The sequence below is a fragment of the Pan paniscus genome, chromosome X, assembly GCF_029289425.2.
Source record: "Pan paniscus chromosome X, NHGRI_mPanPan1-v2.0_pri, whole genome shotgun sequence".
NCBI classification, from domain to species: domain Eukaryota; kingdom Metazoa; phylum Chordata; class Mammalia; order Primates; family Hominidae; genus Pan; species Pan paniscus.
The window spans coordinates 53984627-54007812 of record NC_073272.2 but is presented as its reverse complement, the minus strand read 5'-3'; the positions used below and the strand labels follow the sequence as shown (position 1 = coordinate 54007812).

Here is a 23186-nt window from a genome sequence, read left to right as displayed (position 1 = left end):
AGCCCCACATCTTAATATTGTTACAATGGCAATTAAATTTCAACACAAGTTTTGGTGGGGACGTTCAAACCATGGCAGGCATACTGCCGTCTTCTCTTCTGTCTGTGTCAGATCTCCCTGCCTCAATGTGATAAGGACACTCATTATTACATTTAGGGGCCACCCAGATAATCCAGGAGAATCTCCCCATCTCAAGAGCTTTAACATAATTACTTTTTTTTTTTTTCGAGACGGAGTCTCACTCTGTCACCCAGGCTAGAGTGCAGTGGCGTGATCTCAGCTCACTGCAACCTCTGCCTCCCAGGTCAAGCAATTCTTTGCCCCAGGCTCCTGGGTAGCTGGGATTACAGGTGCCCGCCACCATACCCAGCTAATTTTTATATATATTTTTTAGAAGAGACGGGGTTTCACCATCTTGGCCAGGCTGGTCTTGAACTCCTGACCTCGTGACCCATCCGCCTCAGCCTCCCAAAGTGCTGGGATTATAGGCGTGAGCCACCATACCTGGCCAACATAATCACTTTTTTTGTTGTAAGCTAACACTCACAGGTTCCAGGGGTTACTATGTCACTATCTTTTGGAGGGGCGTTGTTCAGTCTACTACAACCTGCCCTCTGGCCCCCAAGGATTCACATCTCTCCCACATGCAAAATACATGCACCCCATCCCCAAATCCTCAAATGTCTCAAACCATGCAACATTAGCTGAAGTCCAACATCTTATCCATATAAGATCAGCTCAAAATTACCAAATCTCCTCATCTAAAACAGATATGGGTGAGACTCTGGTTATGAAACATCCTGGGGCAAAATTCTCCTGCTGTGAATTTGTGACACTAGAAAACAAGTTATCTGTTCCAAAAATAAAGTGGCGAGACAGGTGTAGGATAATAGTTACAGATACTTCCATTTCAAATGGGAGAAACTGGAAGAAAGGAGTCACCGCTTCCAACCATTTTGAAATCTAGCAGCACAAATTCCATTTGGTTTCAAGGACTCAGAATAATCCTCTGTAGCTTGAAGCTCTCCCTTCTCCCATAGCCCTCCTCTCAGAATGTATGTCATAGTGATTCACACCTTTAGGCCAGCAGGTCCTTTGTGTAGCTTCCAAGATAATATCATTTCTATTACCAGCTATGGCTGAGCATAGTGGAAGAGCTCCTTGAGTCACGTGCCTGATCTCTTCAGCACTAGCAAACATGGCCACATTCTTGACTTTCTCTCTAGATCATACCTTCCTGACAGTGCCTCTCCTAATTTTAGTGTCTTTTGCATTCTTGATAGGCTGAGAATTTCCCTGGACCTTTTTTGCTTAACAGTCCTTTCCTCAGTTTATCCTTTTCCTCTAACATTTTACTAGAACTTGAATTGGAGTCCAATATAAAAATGAAAAATTATGGGACTAAGACTGGGGATAAAAAATGATGGAATCTCTAGGCAAGTTTCTAAGGGTTTATGAAGGATGAGCCTTGGGAATGGAGTCTTATATATGATCAGATTGGTTGTGATTGAAAATAAATTGTTTATCAGTTTATCTAAAAATCGACCATTAGTGTCAAGGGTGCGCTGCAGCAGGGCACGTCTACTCCTCTCGTTTTGAAATAGGTTTTCTTAACATGTTGATCTGTTTTTCTTTATCTTTTAAACAATCAGTCTAAAAAAACGGGGATTTTGTGTTTTAAGATAGTTTCCTAACTGCATTTATTAGGTTTTTGTTTTTGTTTTCTGAGATGGAGTCTTCCTCTGTCGCCCAGGTTGGAGTGCAGTGGTGGGATCCAGCCACTGTAGTAAGCAAGGTTGCTTACTGCAACCTCCACTTCCCAGATTCAAGTGATTCTTGTGCCTCAGCCTCCCGAGTAGCTGGGATTACAGGTGCCCACCACCACGCCCGGCTAATTTTTGTCTTTTTAGTAGAGACAGGGTTTCACTATGTTGGCCAGGCTGGTCTTGAACTCCTGACCTCAGGTGAGTCACCCGCCTCAGCCTCCCAAGGTGCTAGAATTACACGCGTGAGCCACCATGCCCGGCCTTTTTTTGTTGTTGTTGTTAAGACAGTTTCACTATTGTTGCCCAGGCTGAAGTGCAATGGTGTGGTCTCGCCTCACTGCAACCTCTGCTTCCCAGGTTCAAGTGATTCTCCTGCCCCAACCTCCTGAGTAACTGGGATTACAGGCGTGCACCACCACACACAGCTAATTTTGTATTTTTAGTAGAGATGGGGTTTCGCCATCTTGGCCAGGCTGGTCTCAAACTCCTGACCTCAGGTGATCGTCCCACCTTGGTCTTCCAAAATACTGGGATTACAGGCATGAGCCACCATGCCAGGCCTATCCGATAGTTTTTCTGTATAACTCTTTGTTCCTGGGAAGATGTGTCAGCCCAGACACTCTATATGAGTTTCAGGGTTTCTGGATTGGTAGGTCGTAGGATATAGAGCCTCTAGAGCTGAGCTGAGCCAATTCTTCTTTCCAGTCCCTAGCCTATGAGCCCCCAGAGACGCTTATAGGATTTCTGCCTTACAGTGTGGAGGGAGTCTATGGATGGGTGATATTGGTTGTAATTGCCTAGCTCAGAGGGCAGAGGAAGAGGTAGGAAAGGAATGCTCAGTTACTGGCCAGCTTTGATGAGTCTGCACTTTCTCTAGGAGCTTTCCAAGCCCCCTATTCCTTAATGTTATCACGCCACTTTCGGCTGCCACTGGGCCAGCCCTGCCAAGTGTCTGCTCTGTATGTTTACAGAACAGGTAATAAGCCATCTAGAAAACAAGGAGAAAAAAAGAATGTAACTTAGAAAGCTCCAACTGGGCTGATCCTCCATCTGTGGCCTCTGACCTTTTCCCACTCGAAGACATCTCACTCCCCAGTGGGGCCAAACCATCAAGGGTTTTGTTACTGGGGACTGTTCTGAACTCCCAAATAGCTGGGATTTCAGGCGCCCACCACCAAACCCTAGTAGAGACGGGGTTTCACCCTGTTAATCAGGCTGGTCTCAAACTCCTGACCTCAGGTGATTTGCCTGCCTCGGCCTCCCAAAATGCTGGGATTACAGGCATGAGCCATGGCGCCCGGCCCAGTCTTTCTATTCTCTACCTCTGGAATTTTTTTTTTTTTTTTAAGACGGAGTCTTGCTCTGTTGCCCTGGTTGGAGTGCAGTGGCACAATCTTGGCTCACTGCAACCTCTGCCTCCCAGGTCCAAGTGATCCTCCTGCCTCAGCACTGCTAGCAGCTAGGATTACAGGCATGTGCCACCATGCCCAGCTAATTTTTGTATTTTCAGTACAGAGGGTTTCACCATGTTGGCCAGGCTGGTCTCAAACTTGTGACCTCAGTTCATCCGCCCACCTCGGCCTCCCAAAATGCTGGGATTACAGGCGTGAGCCACCGTGCCTGGCCTATCTCTGGAACTTCTATTGGATGAACTTTGAAACTTCTGGGATCTATTCTCCATTTCCTTTATTATTTTTCTTTTATACTTTCTATTTCATAATCCTTTTGTGCTATACAGTGAAGTAGTGCCATGCCTGAACACATTTTTTCATTGAGTTGTTCCAGTTTCTCTTATCGATATGCAAAAGCTTTGTTGTATATTAGAGATAGTTACTGTTAGTTTATTGGGGATGCTTCACCAATTTCCCCAACATTTGCCTTTTTAAACAGTTGTTTACGGTGTCTTTTGAATTAGATGATACTTTAATTTTTGCATCTTTATGTCAGATTCATTGTTTATAGCCTTGGAGTAATGTCAGGAAGTTCCTATGCCAACTCAGGATGTCTTACACTGTAATATTTTCCTAAATTTTCATCTAGTTCTTTATGATTTCACGTTTTCACATTTAAGTCACTGAATTTTTAGAATTTATTATTTTATGTGCTTCAAAGTAAGGATTTCATCTTTAGTTTTTGAAATGGATAGACACTTGTCAAGCAATCATTTATTATACAACCCATCATCTGTTGCCCACTGTTTGGAAATGCATGCTGAAGTTTGCATATAGATCAGTCTGTTTCTTGACTTTCTATTTTGTTTCACTAATAAATGTTTCCATGTGTTTTCATTTTTGATTGCTGCTGTAACAAGTTTCCAATAGCTTAGACAACACTGGGCGCAGTGGCTCAGGCCTGTAATCCCAGCACTTTGGGAGGCCAAGACAGGCGGATCACTTGAGGTCAGGAGTTCAAGACCAGCCTGATCAACATGGCGAAACCCCCTCTCTACTAAAAATAAAAAAATTAGCCGTGTGTGGTGGCGCATGCCTGTAATCCCAGCTACTCAGGAAGCTGAGACAGGAGAATCACTTGAACCCTGGAGGTGGAGGTTGCAGTGAGCCGAGATCACCCCAGTGCGCTCCAGCTTGGGCAACACAAGTCAGACTGCATCTCAATATATATATATATGTAGCTAAGACAATTTTTGGAAAGGAAGAATAAGGTGGGAGGAATGGCTCTACCATATTTCAATACTTCTTATATAGCTACAGGAATCAAGTCTGTGTAGTACTGGGAGAAGAATAGACACATAGATCACTGGAACAAAATAGAGAACCTAGAAATAGCCCCACAATGATTTTTTACAGGGACAAAAAGAAGGAAGGGTCATCTGCTTAACAAATGGTGCTGGAGCAGTTGCAGAGCCATAGGCTAAAAAAAAAAAAAAAAGACCTAATCTTCATATTTTTATACAAAAAATAACTCAAGTGGATCATAGATTTAAATCTAAAATATAAAACTAAAAAAAAATCTTTTACAAGAAAGCATGGGACAAACGTCTGAGATCTAGGGCATAGTGAATGGTTCAAAAAGCATAATCCATAAGGAAAACAAATAAATTAGATTTCATCCAATTTAAAACTTGTGCTCTGCAAGAGACCCTGTTAAAAGGATGAAAAAACTGGGTCTTGACTAGGAGAAAATGTTTGCAAACCACATATCCAAGAAAGGACTCACATCCAGAATATATAATGGATATGTATAGTACTCTCAAAACTCAATGGTATGCTGAGTGTGGTGGCTCACGCTTGTAATCCCAGCACTTTGAGAGGTCGAGGTGGATGGAGGGCAGATCCCTTGAGGCCTGGAGTTCAAGACCAGTCTGGGCAACATGGCAAAAGCCCATCTCTACTAAAAATACAAAAATTAGACAGGCATGATGATGCGTGCCCGTAATCCCAGCTACTCGGGAGGCTGAGACATGAGAATCGCTAGAACCTGGGAGGCGGGAATTGGAGTGAACCAAGATCGTGCCACTGCACTGCAGTCTGGGTAACAGAGCGAGACTCTGTCTCAATAATAATAATAATAATAATAATAAACCTCAATGGTAAAAAATACAAACAAATAATCCAATTAGAAAATCATGAAAAGATGTGAACATATACTTCACTGAAGAGGAAATAAGCAAATAGGCACATGAAAAGATGTTCAACCCTCATTTCCTTCACTAGATGCAAGTTAAGACCATGGTGAGGTATCACTACACACTTATTACAATAGATGAAATAAAGCACATAGTGACAACACCAAATGGTGACGAGGATGCAGAGAAACTGGACACCTCATTAAATGCTGTTGGGAAGGTAAAATCTTACAGCCACTCTGGAAAGCAGTTTGGTAGTTTCTGACAAAACTAAACATGCAATGACCATACATTTCAACAATTACACTTCAGAGAAGTTAAAATGTATGCCTATCCAGAAACTTGTACATAATTGTTCATAGCAGCTTTATTTGTAATAGCCAGTAGCTGGAAATAATCAATATGTCCTACAATAAGTGAATGGTCAAACTGTGGAACATCCATCCTATGGAATACTACTCAGTAATAAAAATGAACTATTGGCCAGGCACAGTGGCTTACCTTGTTATCCCAGCACTTTGGGAGGTTGAGGCAGGCAGATCATGATGTCAAGAGTTCAAGACCAGCCTTGCCAATATGTTGAAACCCCGTCTCTATGACTAATACCAAAATTACCAGGGTGTGGTGGCATGCACCTGTAGTCACAGCTACTCAGGAGGCTGAGGTAGGAAAATCACTTGAACCAGGGAGGCGGACGTTGCAGTGAGCTGAGATCATTCCACTGCACTGCAGCCTGAGTGACAGAGTGAGACTCTGTCTCAACAACAACAACAGCAACAATGAGCTATTGATACACAGATATTAATAGCTTGGATGAATCTCCAGGGAATTATGCTGAGTGGAATAAGCCCTTAAAACGTGATATACTATAAGATTTCATTTGTACAGCATTCTAGAAAAGACAAAATTGTAGAAGTGGAAAACAGATTAGTGGTTGCCAGGGGTTAGGAATGGTGGGTGGGAGGAGAGTGAGTATTACTAAAAATGACTAGCACAAGGAATAGCATTGTGGTGATGGAAGTGTTGTGTACCTTTTTTTTCTCAAAGGGATTCTCACTCTGTGATCTAGGCTTGAGTGCAGTGGCATGATCTTGGCTCACTGCAACATCTGCCTCTTGGGTTCAAGGGATTCTCCTGTCTCAGTCTCCCATGTAGCTAGGACTACAGGCACCCACCACCTCACCTAGCTAATTTTTGTATTTTTAGTAGAGACAGGGTTTCTCTGTGTTGGCCAGGCTGGTCTCAAACTCCTGACCTCAAGTGATCTGCCCACCTCGCCTCCCAAAATCCTGGAATTACACGCATGAACCACTGCACCTTGCCATGTTCTGCACATCAAAACACTTTCACTGAATATAGATGCCATTACATTCTCTTACTTATGTTACAAAGCAAAAGGCAGCTTCATAAACACTATTCCATTATGTATCAACTGAAAAAAAAAACATATATTCCAGAAAAAGGTTTTGAAGACACATGGGAGTGGAATGTGCCCACATTAAGAGCAGAGCTTTTACAGGACCACCTCTCTCTAGTCGGCTCCCAGGGACCACTGAAAATGGCTGCTACACTCAGAACGACAAGATGGTCTTGTTATTGATTTCGCTGGACTCTCGAATCTCATCCTCCTTGACCACTAGCGGAGGCAAAAACTGATGATGTCACCATGGATTGGCTGGGCCAGAAATCCATAATCTCGAAGTTGTAGATACACCTTCCAAGCATCACAGTCTTTGTTGTCTTGAATAACAATAGCATTTAATAATTCTTTTCCTCCTAGGCAGAGTGGCTCACGCCTGTAACCCCAACATTTTGGAAGGCCGAGGCAGGTGCATCACCTGAGGTCAGGAGATCAATACCAGCTTGGCCAACAAGGCGAAACCCCATCTCTACTAAAAATACAAAAATTAGCCGGGCATAGGGGCACATCCCTGTAATCCCAGCTACTCAGGAGGCTGAGGCAGGAGAATCCCTTTAACCCAGGAGGCAGAGGTTGCAGTGAGCCAAAATCGTGGCATTGCACTCCAGCCTGGGCAACCGGAGTGAATCTCTGACTCAATAAAATAACTAAATGAATAAATAAAACAATCATTTTCCTCTTACGGCAGTCACAACATCAGAAGGTAGCTTCATGGGTTCATTTCTCAAGAGAATACCCATTTTTTTCCTGCATTTTCAGCAAGGTTTTCTTCTTCTAAAACCTCAAGGGCTGCGATGGTCACTCAGCAGCCTAGTGGATTGCCACCATATGTGGACCCATGTTCCCCTGGCTTAATGGTCAGCATTATGTCATTGTCTCACAGCACCACTGACACAGAGTATCAGCCCCTAGAAAGGGCCTTTCCAAGGAGGACTATATCAGGTCTGACATTTTCATGATCAACAGCCAGCCCTCTACCAGTTCTGGCCAATCCTATCTGTATTTCATCAGCAATGAACAGAACCAAGCTGGGAGCATGAGATGGGACGAGGGTAAGTAAAAATACCACAAACCTTACTACTATTCTTATGGAGATTCAGCTGGTCTTTCTTTCTTTCTTATGTATTTATTTATCTATTTATTTGACAATCTTGCACTGTTGCCCAAGCTGGAGTGCAGTGGTGTGATGTCGGCTCAATGCAACCTCTGCTTCCCGGGTTCAAGTCATTGAGTGAGCCCAGGAGGTCAAGACCAGCCTGGAAACATAGCAAAAGGCAGGGTGGTGCATGCCTGTAGTCCCAAAGCTGAGGCGGGAGCATCGCTTGAGCCCAAGAGAGCGAGACCAACTTGGTCAACATAGCAAAACCCTCTCCACTAAAAAAAACAAAAATAAAAATATTAGTGGGGGCTGGGTGGTGCATGCCTGTACTGTAGTCCCAAGATCGAGGCGGGAGGATTGGCCAATGTGCTGGGATTACTGGCGTGAACCACCGCTCCTGGCTGATTGCTACATCTTGAAATACCCCATATTCTCTCTAAGTGTTGGTGGGCTCTTGCAGTCTCAGAAATTCTAGCTCACTTCCTTCTAATAATTTACAAATCACCCAGTAATAGCCTCTAAATCCCTTCACAATAGCCATGCTCATTTCTCTTCAACAGAACAGAACCTCCCAACCCTCTGCCTGATCAGATCCATCACCAGAGACCATGTTATCTCTGGGACTCACTTCCCTTCCTTTTTTTATTGAGTGAGGGTGTCAGAACTCCCTCACTCAATACAATTACATAGTCATGTCCCTGCCTCTCCAAAAAGGGTCTGTACATCTTTCGGGGTAAGCCTAGCTCCAGGGAAACTACTAACAAGAGTAGCCAACCCCCTCCTAAAGACTCAAGGCTGCTTTGCCCATAGGAAACCTGTTATCCCCAATCAATACTTCTCCCAGAGATCCCTGGTTTCCTGTTTTCATCTGACTTCTCCCCATGGCCTTACTCAGGAACAGATAAGCCCCAGATGGAGAAATGCAGCACCTGATTCCAGGTGACTGAGTGTGGCCGGCCTTCACTGATTTCTCCCTCCACAAGACCAAAGGTCCTGTGGCTGGAAAGTCTCATTCTGTTTCTCTTGCAGGTCAGACTACTCCCGGTGCCATGAACGGAGACAACGACTGTGCAAAGAGAGCTAGGGATGATGCTCAAATACCAGAGAAGATACAAAAGCTGAGGTGACCTGGAGGGGGCATAGTAGTGGCCCAGGGGACAGTGTGGGGTGACCCGGTTTCTGAGGAGGGGAGAACAGAGACACTGGAGACAAGGAGCAGGGTCTCGGGGGAGATCTGGATCCTTGGGAACTTCCCACCCTCGCTCTGTCATCACCTAGCATCCCTAGAGACAAGTCTCTGACCTTGCACTTCATTTGGTGACTCCCACTCCATTCTGGAAGGTGGGAAGAGAGCCAGCCAGCAGCATTAAAGCCCTACTGTGTGGCAGGGGAGAAGCTAGGGTAGGTGCCCCATGTTCTGTCAGTTAGCCATGGCATCAACCAGGAAGAATTATCATCCCCAGTTCCCAGATCTAGCACACAGGAAGCGGCTCCAGCTGAATGGCAGACATGCCTAGCTGAGTACTGCCAGAATTCCTTTTTTTTTTTCTTCTAGGCCTTCAATGATATTGCCAAATACTTCTCTAAGAAAGAGTGGGAAAGATGAAAGCCTCGGAGAAAATCATCTATGTGTATATGAAGAGAAAGTATGAGGCCATGACTAAACTAGGTAACAGAAAATTCTAGGTACAGACAAGTCTGGGGACACGTGAGCATCCCTTTCCCTGCTTTGGCTACTTCTTAGGCTGCAGAAAGTACCTCACATTTTCCTTTTGTGCAGGGAAAAATCGCAAGGCAGCTTCTGGGTGTTCTGCTCTTCTGTATCCTGTCAGGGCTGAGGGCAGGGACTGGCCACAGTGGAGCTCATACCTGGATCCTGCACGTTTCTCTTCATTAGGCCTCTGTTCTGATGAGTCCAACTGTCTCTGTGGCATCCTGGCAACCCCTCACCGACACTACCTTCCTTCTCTTGGCTTTTCTCTCTTTTGAGTCAGACTCTCACCATGTCACCTAGCCTAGAGTGCAGTAGTGCAATCATAGCTTACTGCAGCCTCGAGTTCCTGGCCTCAAACAATCCTCCCGCCTCAGTCTCCCAAAGCGCTGGTACTATAGACGTGAGCCACAGTGCCAGGCCTAAGCTTCTCTCTTAGGGAATAAACATTTTGCTTCTTTCTAGGTTTCAAGGTTACCCTCTCACCTTTCATGCATAATAAACGGGCCGCAGATTTCCAGGGGAATGATTTTGATAATGACCATAACTGCGGGAATCAGGGTGAGTAGATGGGAAGGGGCTGGAAAGGGTCTCCTCAAGCCCAGTTGCTTTTCAGCTCAGCTACTTGGGAAAGATCCTCAGGCATTTTTTCCCTCACACACATCAGGGCTGAGTGAAAAAAAATTGCAGGCAGAAAGTTAACTACAGAGGCCATTCATATAAAATTTTAAAACATGCAAAACAAGAATATATATTTTTATGGATAATTAGTAAATGGTAAATATATGCAAACATGAATGTGAATAAAAAGCCATCAAATTAAGGTGACTGGCTGTAAGTGGAGGAGGGAGGGAGAGCAGGGATTGCTGAGTGCTGCACACACAGCTTCAACTGTGACTTGTCGATAGTGTGCTTTGTTTGTTTTTATTTTTGAGATGGAGTTTCACTCTTCTCGGCCAGGGTGGAGTGCAATAAGGCAATCTCAGCTCACTCCAACTTTCAACTCCCGGGTTCAAGTGATTCTCCTGCCTCAGCCTCCGGAGTAGCTGGGGTTATGGGTGTCTGTCCCCACCCCCAGCTCATTTTTTTATTTTTGGTAGAGACGGGGTTTCACCATGTAGGCCAGGCTGGTCTCAAACTTCCTGACCTCAGGTGATCCACCCGCTTCAGCCTCCCAAAGTGCTGGGATTACAAGTATGAGCTACCACGCTCAGCCTGTTTGCAGTATTTCTAATATTCTGTATGAAAAAATGAGACCTAACACAGCTGTGGGGTAATATTGAGATCTGACTGGACTCAATATTATTCCCCATACTTTTCTGTGTGTTTGAAATATTTCTTTTTAAAGGACATGTTGCTCTTCCTAAGCACCGTTAATGAATCAAAAGACAGTTAAGAAATGTGAAAAGTGACAAAAAAAGAAAGAAAGTGTTAAAACTATGGATCCGCCAAAAACTTCCAGAGTTTGTTTCATTAACAGCATGTAGGTATTGGATAAGTATCTTAGGAGTGAGGGTGATGAACACATTATGTAATAAGCATCGCTGTTTCTCTGTATTTTATCAAAACCAAATAGTCTTCTCATTCCCAAAGAACCCTGATTCTCTGTGATGAGATCGGGAGTGAGTCTGAAAGAGTGATCCCTCATCCAACACAGAGAGAGCTTTCCCACTTGTCAGTGAGCAGAGATAACATGGAGTGAAAAAAAGACAGGTTCTTCGGTAGAGATCTTTGTACATTTCAGGAATACAAAGGGGACATATGTGTTTACTGGCTCTTCTGCTCTGACAACACAATTACAAGACAAGGTCAAACTGTCCAAACTGTCTCCAATAGACCTATTACTCCCCAACTAAACAGGCCAGATTCTACCATCTCCCACAATCACTATAAGAGATCTGAAAATCCAGTGCTTGAGTATCTGCCAAGTTTTTGACATTAAAGGAGTGTCTTCATACCGAAAATATTTCAGAGCCACTGGACTAAATCATCCATGGTTCATCACACATTTAACAGCTTAATTGACATACCACAGTATTCACCCATTTACCACAGTATTCATCCATACCACAGTATTCACCCATTTGAAAATCACCCAATGATTTTCAGTTGTTGCCCATCTTGAGTGGATACAGTTCAGATTCCTAACCAATCAATTTAATTATTTGGGAAAAAGTAAAAGATATGTAATGGAATAAGATGAGACTGTGATGGGGTTTAGTCCCCATTTGATAAACTATGAGATGGAAACCATGACTAAACATAATTCAGAAGCGAATCTCCAATAACTCCTCAACAATGAGTGGACTCATAACCCTCTGCTGCAGAATACCCTGATGCGACAGAAGTCTCTCTAGAGTTTGGAAATCTTTACCAAAAAAGAAAAATTCTGATGTATTCTCTTTCAGTTGAATGTCCTCAGATGACTTTCAGCAGGCTCCAGAGAATCTTCCCGAAGGTGAGTATCTCTCAAATCTAATGGACCAGAGAACCTTTGTCCCTTCATGGATGTGAACACTGGTAAGAGTGGGAGAATATCAAAAATGCCCTCATTGCCTCCTTCTCCCCATATCTATCACAAAACCTGGTGTAGCACCAACGGTTTGATAATACTAACAGTTGTGATCCTTATTACTTCTTTTGTCTTCATAGTGATGCCAGATACTATTTTAAGCAGTTCACATGGATGAATTTATTTAATCCCTAAGAAGACCTCTGTGACGTTGTGTCTGTTATTATCTCCAAATAATAACGAGTCACACAGTTGAGTTTTCATCCATATAAAAGTCATGTGAGTTGGCGCAAATCTTCTAAGTTCTCTGAGCTCCAGATTCCTGGTCCACGAAATGGAAGTAAAGAATCACAGTTCATGTTTTAGATCATAGCTATCAGCAGCATAATAATAAAATGAGGCTATCGGGGTACAGAGATGTTAAAGAATTTTCCTGAGGCGCAGTGGCAGTGGTAGTCTAATCCAGAGCTCCAAGCCATTTAAAGCTCATTCACGTTTGCATTTGTTATGAAGTTCAGATGTTGCTCACTAGGGCTTTACCCCATAGGGCCTGCTGGTGCTTCCATTGAGACACCCACTCTCACAACAGGAAGGACCAGCTGGCCTCAGCTCTGTTACTGGGGCCACTCGCATGGCTTAAGAATCGCTTTGACTGTTGGCCCCTCCCTACTGTGAGCTCCTTGAGGGCTTTGCCTGCACCTGGGACATCCGGGAATCCCCAGTCCCAGCCCAGGGGATACCTCGGAGGCCCCTGAATGAGTGACCCCACAACTGCAGATTCAACTCTTGTTTAGAGGGTAAAGGGATCTAGGAGTTGGGTTGCCAGTATGGAGACCGAATTCAAAGAAGGATTCAGAAATGTATTAATTGTTATTATTACTACATTTAAACCGTGTTTACAAGCTCAGAGAGGACTTTCCCTTAGCCTATTTTACATGTATTGTTCACTATTTCATAAGTGAGGGAGCTGAATAAAAAGTAGCTTAATGACCAGGTGCAGTGGCTCACGACTGTAATCCCAGCAATTTCGGAGGCCGAGGCGGGCAGTTCACGAGGTCAAGAGATCAAAACCAACCTGTCCAACATGGTGAAACCTCATCTCTACTAAAAATACAAAACTTAGTGGGGCGTGATAGCACCTGCCTGTAGTCCCAGACACTAGGGAGGCTGAGGCAGGAGAATCGCTTGAACGCGGGAGTTGCATGTTTCAGTGAGCTGAGATTGCACCAGTGCACTCCAGCCTGGCGACAGAGCAAGACTGCGTCAAAAAAAAAAAAAAAAAAAAATAGCTTTGTCAGTGACACATCCCAAAGCAACCAGAATTGTTATGGGAACCACCTCACTTAATTCCACATTCAATGTTGGTGCCTCGGTAGGGTGGTATGCCATATGTGATACTGCTTTGTTTGCTGCCTGGATTAATTTCAGCAAACCATTTCTTTCCCTCTCCCTTCCCTGTATTAATCTCCCCACACCATCTTTCCCAGCAGTGTTTTGTCCCCTCTCTATGTCTTTACATTTACTCTCCCAGCAGCTGTCTACAAGCTTATATGGGATCCCTTGTATTTTACAGAACCTCTTCCCCTTGTAGACCTTGTGAATTCTTAGAATGCTATTTTTCTCCAAATCTCCTGTATACCAAACTCTCAACTACATGGAGATTTTTGCTGTTTGCAAGAATGTCAGTCTTAAAAGAGTGTGAAGATAAGCATTCTAGCCCTGGAAACCCCATTCATTTGGGCTGTTCCATTCCCTTCTGACCTCCCAGGTTTCTCCTAATTTAGGCAAGTGTAACTCTCCCAGCGTTATTGAGAACATTGATTAAGGTAATGCATGTGAAGACACTTTGTAAGCTCTGAAGCACTATAGAAATGTCACTGATACTGTTTATCTGTGACCTTCACATTATAAAGATCATGCCCAAGAAGACAGCAGAGGAAGGAAATGATTCGAAGGGAGTGCCAGAAGCATCTGGCCCACAAAACGATGGGAAACAGCCGCGCCCCCCAAGAAAAGCAAATACTTCTGAGAAGATTCACAAGAGATCTGGTAAGAAGAAAGAATTCGGGAACAACCCCTCTGGCTTTTCTGGCTATTTTCAGGTGTGTGGACTGGGTGTGTGGCATTGATCCCAGACAAGCCTGGGTCCAGGCTGGGCAGAGGAGCTTGCCCAGCTCCAGATGAAGCCATGTCTAACGTGACTTCCAGAAACACAGACTGGAGTTGTCATCCATATAAAAAACCACATGATTTGGGGCAAGTCTTCCAAATTTTCTCAGCTCCAGATTCCTAGTCCATAAGATGGAAATAAAGAATCATAGTTCATAAATCGTTTGGAGGTATTAAATTAAATCTAGAAGGTCTGATGATATGGAAGGTGCTCAAGCAATTCTGTCGGTGATTACCTGGGATCATTTCTTACTCAGCTCAATGCCTGATACCCAATACGGGTGTACTTCAGAGATATTGCAGGTTCGGTTCCAGACCACTGCAATAAAGAGAGTCACACACATTTTTCTTTTTTGAATTCGTAGTGCATAAAAACACGTTTACACTATCCTGTAGTCTACTAAGTGTGCAATAGCATTATGTCTAAAAATGTACATAGCTTAATTTTAAAATAATTCATTGTTAAAAATGCTAACAATCTTCTGAGCCTTCAGTGAGTCACACTCTTTTTCCTGGTGGAGGGTCTTGTCCCGGTGTTGATGGCTGCTGGTGGATCAAGGTGATGGTTGTTGAAGGCTGGAGTGGCCGTGGCAGTTCTTAAAAGAACACAGTGAAATTTGCCACATCGATTAGCTCTCCCTTTCGTGAAGCATATCTCTGTAGTATGTGGTGCTATTGGATAGCATTTTAACCACAGTAGAACTTCTTTCAAAGTTGGAGTCAATCCTCTCTAGCTATGAAAGTCTTAGATGGCATCTCCTTCCATTAGAAGGCTAGTTTATCCATATTGAAAATCTGTTGCTTACTGTAGCCACCTTCAACAGTGATCTTAGCTAGATCTCCTGGATAACTTGCAGCTTCTCCATCAGGGTTTGCTGCTTCACCTTGCACTTTTATTTTATGGAGACGGCTTCTTTCCTTAAACCTTATGAACCAACCTCTGCTAGCTTCACACGTTTCTTCTGCAGCTTCTTCACCTCTCTCAGCTTTCATGGACTTGAAGAGAGTTTGGGTGTTGCTCTGAATTAGACTTTGGCTTAAGGGAATGTTGTGGCTGGTTTCATCTTCTATCCTGACCACCTAAACTTTCTCTATTTCAGCAGTAAGGCAGTTTTGCTTTCTTATTCGTGTGTTCACTGGAGTATTAGTATTATTATTTCCTTCAAGAACTTTCCCTTTGCATTATATACTATTATTTCCTTCAAGAACTATTCCTTTGCATTCACAGCTTGGCTGTTTGGTGCAAGAGGCCTAGCTTTCAGCCTACCTTGGCTTTCAGCATGCTTCCTCACTAAGCTTAGCCATTTCTAGCTTCTGATTTAATGTGAGAGACATGTGACTGTTCCTTTCATTTGAACACTTAGCGGCCATTGTAGGGTTCTTAGTCATCCTAATTTCAGTGTTGCTGTGTGTCAGGAATTAGGAAGGCCCAAGAAAAGGAAGAGAGGCAGGGAAGAGCTCATCTGTGGAGCAGTCAGAACACACACAACATTGGTCGATTAAGTTCGTCATCTCCTATGGGCGCAGTTCCTGTTACCCCCAAAACCATGACACACAACTGGGTGATTATAGTCAATAATAACTTAATTGTACATTAAAAAAAATAAAGAGTGTAAGTGGATTGTTTGTAACACAAGGATAGATGGTTGAGGGTATGGATACCCTGTTTTCCATGATGTGAGTATTACGCATTGCATGCCTGTATCAAAGCATCTCATGTACCCCATAAGAATATACACCTACCGTGTACCCACAAAAATAAAAAACCAAGATTTAAAACACTAAAGAACAACAAAACAATTGCAATCATAATATCAAAGCTCACTGATGACAGATCACCATACCAGAAATAATAATAATGGAAAAGTGTAAAATTGGTGAGAATTTCAAAAACAAAATTGCGGTATCTGTGAGGCACTATAAAAATGAGGTGCAATAAAACAAGGTATGCCTGTGTGCCCTTAAATCATGCTGAATGAAAGGAGGTATAGGTGAATGTTCCCTTAAGTGAAGAGGTTGGGAATCTAAACCTGACAGCGGAAGGAGCCAGAAGCTAAAACTTTCATTGGCATTTGGCCTGTATTGGTGTGGGTCTAAGCTGTCAGCCTCTGTAAGCCAGCGAATGTGAAAAACTGGATGCAATGTTGCAAAGGTTTCTTAAACGTCAGTGACTGATACAGGGGAATCTGATGAGGGGAGTACATGCTGAACAGGAAACAGAGTGAGCTGGGCTTGACCAGGACACATGGCAATGGAGAAAAGCAGATGTGAGATGCTCATAGTGGTACTTGGTGTGTGTGTGTGTGTGTGTGTGTGTGTGTGGTGTGGTATGTAAATGCAGAGGAAAAAGTCTGAAATTAAACACTCAGAACTGCCCTCAGTAGTCACATCTGGGGAGAGAGGAGGGTAGTACTGTTCTATGCAGAGAATACCTGACAATACCTGTTTTCTAAGGTAGGTGCATGGATACACAAACCAAAATATGCATTAAGTATGTCTTGCTCATCAATGAAAAGGATAATATCTAACAGAACAGCACACTGTAAGAAAATACAATGGAGATGCTAACATCGAACTCTTGGCACACTAAGAAAAATGACGCGCAACTTTTCACTGTTGTGAACACTTGCTTTCACTTGCTATGCACCTGATGACGAGGGGTCCGCAGCCATGCCCACATTTGTGAATGGTGACCATGTTCTGTTTCTCATCATGGGCATGTGTCATATCCCCGAGGCTGAGGCAAGAGGAGATAAGGAAAGTAAGTGGCATGAGTTCCCACTGCCTGATAACTCAATCTCAACTCCTCCTGACCTGCAGACCCGGCACACTCCGATTCTGCCCTACCTCAGGACCTGCACACGCCTTCCACGGTTCCTCGAAGTGAACCATCTGCTCATGTCAAAGTGACTTCCTCGCCTGGGTTATCAATTTCTAGGCTAGAGGAAGGTGTGGCCTGCATATCAGGGCTGACCTGGGGTTTGGGAGCCCACAGCATCCTGGGTAGGGAGGATCCCTTAGATATACAGGACAGGGAGTAGAAAGAGCATGGGAAATCACCCGGGCATGGTGACTCATGCCTGTAAAGCCAGCACTTTGGGAGGCCGAGGTGTGCAGATCACGAAGTCTGGAGCCTGCTGAAAGTCATCTGAGGACGTTCAACTGAAAGAGAATACATCAGAATTTTTCTTTGTTGGTAAAGATTTCCAAACTCTAGAGAGACTTCTATTGCATGAGGGCATTCTGCAGCAGAGGGTTATGAGTCCACTCATTGTTGAGGAGTTATTGGAGATTCGCTTCTGAATTATGTTTAGTCATGGTTGGTTCATTTATCGGTGGCATCAATTCAGAATTTTCCATCTCATGGTTCATCACATTGGACTAAACCCCATCACAGTCTCATCTTATTCCATTACATATGTTTTACTTTTACCCAAATAATTAAATTGATTGGTTGGGAATCTGAACTATATTCACGCAAATGTACAACAACTAAAAATCATTGTACACTTAAAATGGGTGAATACTGTGGTATGTGAATTAAGCTGTTAAATGTGTGATGAACCATGGATGATTTAGTCCAGTGGCTCTGAAATATTTTCAGTATAAAGACACTCCTTTAATGTCAAAAACTTGGCAGATATTCAAGCACTGGATTTTCAGATCTCTTTTATTTTATTTTATTATTATTATACTTTAAGTTTTAGGGTACATGTGCACAATGTGCAGGTTAGTTACATATGTATACACGTGCCATGCTGGTGTGATGCACCCATTAACTCGTCATTTAGCATTAGGTATATCTCCTAAAGCTATCCTTCCCTCTTCTCCCCAACCCACAACAGTCCCCAGAGTGTGATGTTCCCCTTCCTGTGTCCGTGTGTTCTCAATGTTCAATTCCCACCTATGAGTGAGAATATGCGATGTTTGGTTTTTTGTTCTTGTGATAGTTTACCGAGAATGATGATTTCCAATTTCATCCATGTCCCTACAAAGGACATGAACTCATCATTTTTTATGGCTGCATAGTATTCCATGGTGTATATGTGCCACATTTTCTTAATCCAGTCTATCATTGTTGGACATTTGGGTTGGTTCCAAGTCTTTGCTATTGTGAATAGTGCTGCAATAAACATACTTGTGCATGTGTCTTTATAGCAGCATGATTTATAATCCTTTGGGTATATACCCAGTAATGGGATGGCTGGGTCAAATGGTATTTCAAGTTCTAGATCCCTGAGGAATCGCCACACTGACTTCCACAAGGGTTGAACTAGTTTCCAGTCCCACCAACAGTGTAAAAGTGTTCCTATTTCTCCACATCCTCTCCAGCACCTGTTGTTTCCTGACTTTTTAATGATCGCCATTCTAACTGGTGTGAGATGGTATCTTATTGTGGTTTTGATTTGCATTTCTCTGATGGCCAGTGATGGTGAGCATTTTTTCATGTGTTTTTTGGCTGCATAAATGTCTTCTTTTGAGAAGTGTCTGTTCATGTCCTTCACCCATTTTTTGATGGGGTTGTTTGTTTTTTTCTTGTAAATTTGTTTGAGTTCATTGTAGATTCTGGATATTAGCCCTTTGTCAGATGAGTAGGTTGCGAAAATTTTCTCCCATTTTGTAGGTTGCCTGTTCACTCTGATGGTAGTTTCTTTGGCTGTGCAGAAGCTCTTGAGTTTAATTAGATCCCATTTGTCAGTTTTGGCTTTTGTTGCCATTGCTTTTGGTGTTTTAGACATGAAGTCCTTGCCCATGCCTATGTCCTGAATGGTATTGCCTAGGTTTTCTTCTAGGGTTTTTGTGTTTTTAGGTCTAACACGTAAGTCTTTAATCCATCTTGAATTAATTTTTGTATAAGGTGTAAGGAAGGGATCCAGTTTCAGCTTTCTACATATGGCTAGCCAGTTTTCCCAGCACCATTTATTAAATAGGGAATCCTTTCCCCATTTCTTGTTCTTGTCAGGTTTGTCAAAGATCAGATAGTTGTAGATATGCGGCGTTATTTCTGAGGGCTCTGTTCTGTTCCATTGATGTATATCTCTGTTTTGGTACCAGTACCATTGATGGGACGTATCTCAAAATAATAAGAGCTATCTATGACAAACCCACAGCCAATATCATACTGAATTGGCAAAAACTGGAAGCATTCCCTTTGAAAACTGGCACAAGACAGGGATGCCCTCTCTCACCACTCCTATTCAATATAGTGTTGGAAGTTCTGGCCAGGGCAATTAGGCAGGAGAAGGAAATAAAGTGTATTCAATTCGGAAAAGAGGAAGTCAAATTGTCCCTGTTTGCAGATGACATGATTGTATATCTAGAAAACCCTATCCTCTCAGCCCAAAATCTCCTTAAGCTGATAAGCAACTTCAGCAAAGTCTCAGGATACAAAATCAATGTGCAAAAATCACAAGCATTCTTATACACCAATAACAGACAAACAGAGAGCCAAATCATGAGTGAACTCCCATTCACAATAGCTTCAAAAAGAATAAAATACCTAGGAATCCAACTTACGAGGGACGTGAAGGACCTCTTCAAGGAGAACTACAAACCACTGCTCAGTGAAATAAAAGAGGATACAAACAAATGGAAGAACATTCCATGCTCATGGGTAGGAAGAATCAATATCATGAAAATGGCCATACTGCCCAAGGTAATTTGTAGATTCAATGCCATCCCCATCAAGCTACCAATGACTTTCTTCACAGAATTGGAAAAAACTACTTTAAAGTTCATATGGAACCAAAAAAGAGCCCGCATCGCCAAGTCAATCCTAAGCCAAAAGAACAAAGCTGGAAGCATCATGCTACCTGATTTCAGATCTCTTATAGTGATTGTGGGAGTTGAAAGAATCTGGCCTGTTTAGTTGGGGAGTTATCGGTCTATTGGAGACGGTTTGGACATTCTGACCTTGTATATTTGTGTTGTCAGAGCAGAAGAGCCAGTAAACACATATGTCCCCTTTATATTCCTGAAATGTACAAAGATGTCTAGCCAAGAACCTGTCTTTTTTTCACCCCATGTTATCTCTGCTCACTGACAAGTGGGAAATCTCTCTCTGTGTTGGATGAGGGATCACTCTTTCAAACTCTCTTCCAAGCTCATCACGGAGAATTGGGGTTGTTTGGGAATGAGAAGAGTATTTGGTTTTGATAAGATACAGAAAAACAGCGATGTTTATTACATAATGTTGTTCATCACCCTCACTCCTAAGATACCTATCCAATACCTACTTGCTGTTAATGAAACAACCTCTTGAAGTTTTTGGCGGATCCACAGTTTTAATACTTTCTTTCTTTTTTTGTCACTTTTAACATTTTCTTAACTGTCCTTTGATTCATTAACAGTGCTTAGGAAGAACAACATGTCCTTTAAAAAGAAATATTTCAAACACACAGAAAAGTATGGGGAATAATATTGAGTCTGGTCGGATCTCAACATTACCCCCAGCTATGTTAGGTCTGATTTATTTATTCAGAATATTAGAAATACTGCAAACAGGCTGAGCGTGGTAGCTCATACTTGTAATCCCAGCACTTTGGGAGGCTGAGGCGGGTGGATCACCTGAGGTCAGGAAGTTTGAGACCAGCCTGGCCTACATGGTGAAACCCCGTCTCTACCAAACATTAAAAAATGAGCTGGGTGTGGGGGCGGGCACCTGTAACCCCAGCTACTCTGGAGGCTGAGACAGGAGAGTCACTTGAACTCAGGAGGTGAAAGTCAGAGTGAGCTGAGATTGCCTTATTGCACTCCACCCTGGCCGAGAAGAGTGAAACTCCATCTCAAAAACAAAAACAAACAAAACACACTATCGACAAGTCACAGCTGAAGCTGTGTGTGCAGCACTCAGCAATCCCTGCCCTCCCTCCCTCCTCCACTTACAGCCAGTCACCTTAATTTGATGGCTTTTTATTCACATTCATGTTTGTATACATTTACCATTTACTTATTATCCATAAAAATATATATTCTTGTTTTGCATGTTTTAAAGTTTTATATGAATGGCCTCTGTAGTTAACTTTCCACCTGCAATTTTTTTTTTCACTCAGCCCTGATGTGTATGAGGGAACAAGTGCTTGAGGGTCTTTCCCAGGTAGCTCAGCTGAAAAGCAGTTGGGCTTGAGGAGACCCTTTCCAGCCCCTTCCCATCTACTCACCCTGATTCCCGCAGTTATGGTCATTATCAAAATCATTCCCCTGGCAGTCTGCGGCCCCTTTGTCACCCATGAAAGTTGGGATGGTAGCCTTGAAACCTAGTAAGAAGCAAAACATTTATTCCTTAAGAGACACGCTTAGGCCTGCCATGGTGGCTCATGTCTGTAGTACCAGCACTTTGGGAGGCTAAGGCTGGAGGATTGCTTGAGGCCATGAATTCAAGGCTGTAGTGAGCTGTGATTGCACTACTGCCCTCTATCCTAGGTGACAGAGTGAGACTCAGACTTAAAAAAAAAAAAAAAAAAAAGACAGAGAGAGAGAGAGACAAGCCGAGAGAAGGTAGGGTGGGTGTGTTGGGGGCGGTGGCGGGTTGGGGGAGGCCTGGGATGCCACAGAGACAGTTGGGCTCATCACAACAGACTCCTAAGGGAGAGAAACGTGCAGGATCCAGGTATGAGCTCCACTGTGGCCAGTCCCTGCCCTCAGCCCTGACAGAATACAGAAGAGCAGAGCACCCAGAAGCTGCCTTGCGATTTTTCCCTGCACAAAAGGAAAATGTGGGGTACTTTCTGCAGCCTAAGAAGTAGCCAAAGCAGGAAAAGGGATGCTCATGTGTCCCCAGACTTGTCTGTACCTAGAACTTTCAGTTACCCTGTTTAATCATGGCCTCATACTTTCTCTCCATATACACATAGATGATTTTCTCTGAGGCTTTCATCTTTTCCCATTCTTTCTCAGAGAAGTATTTGGCAGTATCATTGAAGGCCTAGGAAAAGACAAAAAGGGAATTCTGGCAGTACTCAGCTAGGCATCTCTGCCATTCAGCTGGAGCTGCTTCCTGTGTGCTGGATCTGGGAAGTGGGAGTGATAATCTGTCCTGGTTGATGCCATGGCTAACTGACAGAAAATGAGGGACTTTCCCTAGCTTCTCCCCTGCCACACAGTAGGGCTTTAATGCTGCTGGCTGGCTCTCTTCCCACCTTCCAGAATGGACTGAGAGTCACCAAAGATGCAAATCAATTTTTTAGACTGAACGGGGAACCCTAGAGGGAAAGGTTTCTTTGTGGGATGCCACAATGGAGGCCTTGGCCAGCTCCTGCCTGATGACTGTATGTCCTGCTGGGGGTGCCCTAACAAGGGTAAACTCTTGTTGTCCAGGGGTACCACCTGTGCCCTCTGGGATTGCCTGTGCGCCCTGACTAGCCCATCACTCCCTTATCGCTGGAAGGCATTCACATCAGCTTCAGCTTCCTGGCCGGAGTTGTGCTGAGCCAGAAATGCTGGCTTGGGCTGGATAAAAATGGTTAATACAGAATCTTAGGAAGTCCCCTGCCTTTGTCAGATACACCTTCATCATTAATAGGATTTGTATAAGATGGCTATGATGGGAAATCTGATGTGTCAACTTTGCTAGGTCACAATGCATGAGAAATGTTCACTTTGACCAGGGTAGATGTCTCCGTGTAGGGTTTTCTTTACAAGAGAAGTAGCATTCAAATCAGCAGACTTTGGGTAAACCTCCCCAATGTGGGTGGGCCTCAACCAGTCACTTGAAGGCCTTCAGAGAAGAAGACTGGGGTCCTCCTCAAGATGAAGAAATTCTGCCTCCACCCTGCCCTTGGATTTGAGCTCTCATATCACCTCTGCCCAGGCTCTCCAGCCTGACATCCAGCTCTGTGAGATTTGGACTTGCCATTCACAACAGTTGCATGAGCTAGGTCTTCAAACTCAATCTCTCTCTCTCTCTCTCAATCTCTACACACAC

The 23186-nt window shown here is 43.5% G+C and overlaps 2 pseudogenes; one reads left to right on the top strand and one right to left on the bottom strand.

Moving 5' to 3' along the window:
- Positions 1-6923: 6923 nt before the first annotated feature.
- Positions 6924-8754, bottom strand: LOC100982333 (ornithine aminotransferase, mitochondrial-like; annotated as a pseudogene).
- Positions 8755-8920: 166 nt separating this feature from the next.
- LOC100982669 (protein SSX5-like) lies at positions 8921-17304 on the top strand (annotated as a pseudogene).
- The last annotated feature ends 5882 nt before the right edge of the window (positions 17305-23186 follow it).